Here is a 6,000-nt window from a genome sequence, read left to right on the forward strand (position 1 = left end):
CCGTCCCCCACTATGCCTACCTCAAGATGAAGATGCCGAGTTCCAAAGGGATTCTGACCATAACTGGCGACTACAAGAAGTCGTTCGCCTACGCATCATAGAGCAGTCGGCTGGCCGAGTCCCTCGTGATCGCAGCTGAGAAGCGGCTGCTAGATCAAGTTGTGGCGATGGCAAGCAAGCAGCCAGAGATGTCGCCTGATCCCAAAGAGTCGGAAGCTGAGGGTCGTTCAAGTCGGCCAAGGAAACAAAGAAGATACCTTTGGACCCGGAGCACCCAGAGAGGTACGCTGTCGTAGGCGCCCACCTCGACAGCAAATAGGAAGGCGAGCTCGTCGATTTCCTCCATGAGAATTGAGACATCTTCGCATGGTCCCCCAAGGACATGCCAGGTGTCCCGACGGAATTTGCCGAGCACAAATTACACATCCGATCTGATGCCAAACCAGTCAGACAGCCTTTACGTCGCTTGTCAAAAGAGAAGAGGAGAGTTGTTGGAGAAGAGATAGCCCGGCTGCTCGCAGCTAGCTTCATCATGGAAGTATTCTTCCCAGAATGGCTGGCCAACCCGGTCTTGGTACTGAAGAAGAACAAGAAGTGGTGAATGTGTATTGACTACACCAGCCACAACAAAGCATGCCCCAAGGACCCGTTTGCCTTGCCAAGGATCGACCAAGTGATAGACTCCACAGCCGGATGCCAGCTGTTGAGTTTCTTGGATGCACATTCAGGGTATCACCAGATGAAGTTAAACCCACCCAACAGGCTGAAGACTGCCTTCATCAGGCCGTTTGGAGCTTTCGGCTACCTAACCTTGACGTTCGGCTTATGGAACACCGGCGCCACCTTCCAACGATGCATGCAGAAGTGTCTCCTCAAGCAGCTCGGCAGAAATGCTCACGTCTACGTGGATGATGTGGTGGTAAAGACGGAGAAGCGTGGAACACTGCTGGAAGACCTCAAGGAGACCTTCGACAACTTGTGCCAATTTCAGATCAAGCTCAACCCAGATAAATGCGTCTTCAGAGTACCAGCCAGCCAGCTCCTTGGTTTCCTGGTCTCTGAACACGGCATAGAATGCAACCCTGTGAAGATCAAGGCAATTTAAAGGATGGAGGTACCCAACCGACTACTGGACGTACAAAAATTCAGCGACTGTTTGGTGTCCGTCAGCCAATTCATCAGTCGGCTGGGTGAGAAGGCCCTTCCCTTGTACCAACTCATGCAGAAGACCACTTTTTTCAAGTGGAACCACAAGGCGGACGAAGCATTTGTCCAACTAAAGAAGATGCTGGTGACTCCACCTGTTCTGGCGGCTCCGGCTCCTAAGGAGCCCATGCTCCTCTACATCGCCGCCACCAACCGAGTGGTCAGCACGGTCATTGTAGTAGAACGCAAGGAGGAAGGCAAAGCACTACCAGTTCAGAGACCGGTATATTATTTGAGTGAAGTACTGTCGACCTCCAAGCAAAACTACCCCCACTACCAGAAGATGTGCTATGGCATGCATTTTGCCGCCAAGAAATTGAAGCCTTACTTCCAAGAACACCCAATCACTGTGGTCTGCACGGCTCCTCTAGCCGAGATCATCGGCAGCCGAGACACTTCGGGACGAGTGGCCAAGTGGGCCATAGATTTGGCCCCCTACACCATCTACTACCAACCTCGCACTACCATCAAGTCACAAGCGCTGGCCGACTTCCTCGTCGACTGGGCTGAAACCCAGTATCTACCACCTGTGCCCGACTCCACCCATTGGCGACTGCACTTCGATGGCTCCAAGATGCGCACCGGCTTGGGAGCCGGCATCATCCTCACCTCTCCCAAGGGCGACAAGCTCAAGTATGTGCTGCAAATCCATTTTGCCGCCTCCAACAACGTCGCCGAGTACGAGGCACACATTCACGGGCTCTGGCTAGCCAAAGAGCTCGGCATTCGCCGGATCCTATGTTATGGTGATTCCGACTTGGTAGTCCAGCAGTCGTCAAGCGATTCAGACGCCAAGGACGCAAACATGGCAAGCTACCGCTTCCTCGTATAGCAACTCAGTGGGTATTCGAGGGATGCGAGTTTCTCCATGTACCAAGAAACGACAACGACCAAGCAGACGCCCTGGCGTGAATCGGCTCCACCCGTCAGGCGATACCGTCCGGCGTCGCCCTTCAACACCTCCTCAAGCCGTCCATCAAGCCATCACCGGAGTCAGACTCCATCTTCGTGCCGGATCCTCCTGAAGTAGTCAGATCCGACTCAAGAGCCCCCGCAGACGCCGCGAGTGTTCCGGCAGACGGCGCGGGATCGTGGCAGTCGCACCCGTCCCGGGGACTGCGGCGGCCGCCCCGGAGACTTCAGAACCCGGCCCGGGGACTGCGCCAATCTGCCCGGGGACTTCATCTACGCAGCAAGCGGTTGCCGACTCCAACCCGCCACCTCCCGGCCCAACCACCCTCGTCCAAGTCGCAGTCTTGGCGGTTGCAGAAATTGCAACACCTTCATGGGCCCAGCCCATCCTCAAATTTATGGTGAACAAAGAGCTGCCAGCCGATGAGGTCGCGGCTCGGCAAGTACAACGCCGGGCGGCAGCATACGCCATCATCAATAGAGAGCTCGTAAGGTGCAGCGTCACTGGTATTCACCAGCGGTGTGTGGAGCCAGAGCAAGGCCAGGCAATCCTCAAAGACATCCATCAAGGCGAATGTGGCCATCACGCAGCTTCAAGAGCACTCATCGCCAAAGCTTTCCGCCATGGTTTCTTCTGGCCGACTGCTCTTGAAGACGCCAAGTCTCTAGTCCAAAAATGCAAGGGGTGCCAGAAGTTCCGCTCTAAGCCTCATCAGCCGGCTTCGGAACTCAAAACTATTCCTATTTCCTGGCCCTTTGCTGTTTGGGGCCTGGACATGGTCGGACCATTCAAGACGGCACGAGGTGGTTTGAGTCATTTACTTGTTGCAGTGGACAAGTTCACCAAATGGATAGAGGCAAAGCCAATCAAGAGTTTAAATGGTCCGACTGCTGTGACCTTCATTTCCGACATCACGATTCGGTATGGCATACCGCACAGCATCATCACCGACAACGGCACAAACTTTGCCAAAGGTGCCTTGGCCCGTTTCCGCGCGACGCAGGGCATCCGACTGGACTTAGCGTCCGTTGCGCATCCGCAGTCCAACGGTCATGTAGAGCGAGCAAATGGCCTAATCCTGTCCGGCATCAAGCCCCGGCTGGTCGAGCCTCTGGAGCGCTCGGTGGGCTGATGGCTTGATGAGTTGCCAGCCGTCCTCTGGAGCCTGTGCACGACTCCAAACAAATCAACCAGCTTCACGCCCTTCTTCCTCGTCTACGGTGCCGAAGTCGTCATCCCAACGGACATAGAGTTCGAATCCCCTTGAGTCACCATGTACACCGAGGAGGAAGCGGAGGAAGCACGTCAAGACGGCGTCGATCTGCTGGAAGAGGGCCGGCTGTTGGCACTCAGCCGGTCCAGCATCTACCAACAGAGCATACGCCGATACTACAATCGGAAGGTCAAGCCGCGATCTTTCCAAGAAGGAGACCTTGTGCTTCGGCTGATTCAGCGAACAGCTGGCCAGCACAAGCTCTCAGCACCTTGGGAAGGCCCCTTCATCATCAGCAAGGTGTTGGGAAATGACTCCTACTACCTGATAGACGCTTAGAAGCCCCGAGCGCACAAAAGGGACGACTCCGGCAAAGAGATGGAGCGGCCATGGAATGCAAATCTCCTCCAAAGATTGTATAGCTAATGCAGTATGTATCACGCTACCTTTTGTATTAAAGTACAAAGACTTTGGGCCCCTCGAGAAGACCTCGGGGACTGCCTTCTTTTATCTATATGATAAAGAGTTATGCCTATGAGTATGTTATTCTTTACCGCTTGGCACCGGGTTCGACTAGTCGGCCCGGGGACTTGCCGTCTTGAGCTATGAAATGACTTCCTGCAGCCGGACAAGTAGTGTGTGGCACTCAAGCCGTCTCCTGTTAGAAGCCGCAGATCGCAGAGCGACTGACCGGCTAGCAGGAGTAAGGTAGAATGGGTGTCCATACGAAAAATGGCTAAGGACTCAAAGCATGCACATACCTTAAGCCGGTTTCCAGCCTTTTGCAACCAACTCTTGAACAGCCGGCTCGCCATTTTCTAAATTAACTTGCTAAAAACTCTAAATGGCTAAGTACTTGCCTTCCCAAAGAAGCCAAGTATTTGATCTAGCGGCAGTCCGCAGAGCGGTTGTCCGACTAGCAAAACGGCAACTAAGGGAAGGCGGCAAAGGAAAAAGTCAAAGAGCAAAGAGCAAGAAAAGATAGAATACAGATAAATATTTACATAAAAAGGCCCTTGGGCGAATCATCAAGCAGAAGTTCAAGATACACCCAGTGGGTGGAATTGTGCAAAATAACAAGTTCATTGAGACTACTAAGTAGGTAAAACAAAGATAAAGTGGCAGCCTAGGAAGCCGCGGACGGACTCGGAGGACCGGAGGGGTTGGCGGTGCCAGTTGCCAGGGCAGTCGGCTGGTTGGTCTCTGCCTGATCACCTCTGGCGACAGCTGGCTCAATTGAGCGCGGCTCGTTGCTAGAGGCGCAGTCGGGCTGGGGCTCGCCATCTGCCTCGACCTCTGGCGCTTCCTCCTCTTCGTCTCCTTCCTCCTCCTCGCCTTCCTCTTCGCCACTGGAGTCGATCACCTCCGCCGAGTTCTCGTCGTCGTCCGGGTTCAGCCCTAACCACTCCGGTGGCGCCTCCTCACCATTCTCAGCCCGCTCTGGGACGAAGACGCTGGTGTCGGTGTACTCAGCGATCGATGCGGTGCGCCTGACAAGATCGTCCTCCACCGTTGCCAGCTCCTCCTGAGCTTCCAGCCGGAATGTGGCTAACTGGGCTAAACTCAGCCCAGAATACCACGCCTTGGCGAATTCCAAAGCCCGGCGGGCTCCGGCCCGGGCTGAAGAGCCCTTCCATGCCTCAAGACGACCGGCTGCCACCTCCAACCAGTCGGCAGTCCGACTGGGGGTGTGTGGCGCCTGCATGTCCGGCCACAGGGCGGCAATCGCCTGGGCGCCAACACGTTGAAGCCGGCGCAGCATCCGGTGGGCTGGCCAAAGACGGGCCTCGATGCTTAGAATCTGCTCGTTAAGAGTTCGGGGGGCGTCGGCGGCGACCTGTGCGCCGTCCGCCCTCCGTGCTTCACGGTCAGCCTTGATGGCTTGATTGGCGGCATCAGAATGGCCAAGGAAGAAGTCTGCTAAGAAAGAAGAGCAAAGAAACAAAGTTAAAAATTTAAGGCTGACTCGACTAGCAGTCGGTAGCCCGGAAAAGGAAACAAGTGGAGGCTCACCATCGACAAGATCTTCGATTGCTTGGAAGCCGGAGACCAGCGTCGCCTCCTTGTCGGTCCAGGAGGAGCGCTCGGGCGCGAATTCAGCGAGAAGGGCGGTCTCCTTGTCCTCCGCCTGTTTCTGGGCCCTCTGGAGCAGCTCCTTCTACTCCGCCAGCTGCGTAGCCAGCCAGTCGCGCTCCTCCGTCAGTCGGCCGCACTCCTCCTCCCTGACGCGCAGCGTGGTTTTGACTTCGCCCAGCTGCTGCTGGAGGGCGGCGTTGGCCTATGAAAAAGGAGGAGGAGGGATGTCAGTCGTCATTAAAGAAGAAAGGTCGCCGAGGAGATCCGGCCCGACTGCTCAGCAGTCGGCCCGAATCTCGGGGACTACAACCCGCGGGTGCGCCAGCGCGCCACCGCACAGAAAGAAGAAAACTCACCCCAGCTGTCCAACAAGTCGGCGGTCTGCTTGGCCAGCTCCTCAACATTGGCGTTGAAGGAGGTCACGCGAAGATTGTGGTAATCCTGCATCAAGATTTCATAAAAAAGCGTTGGTACTTGGAACTCGCCGATTAGAGTTCTGAGCGGCCTACTCAGCAGCTGGCCCGAAACTCGAGACTACACCCAGTGGGTGCGCTGGCGCGCCCCCACAAAGAAAAAACAAGGAAGCAAAGCA

The sequence above is a fragment of the Triticum urartu genome, chromosome 2A (assembly GCF_056163025.1).
Source record: "Triticum urartu cultivar PI428250 chromosome 2A, HENAU_Tu73, whole genome shotgun sequence".
NCBI lineage: Eukaryota > Viridiplantae > Streptophyta > Magnoliopsida > Poales > Poaceae > Triticum > Triticum urartu.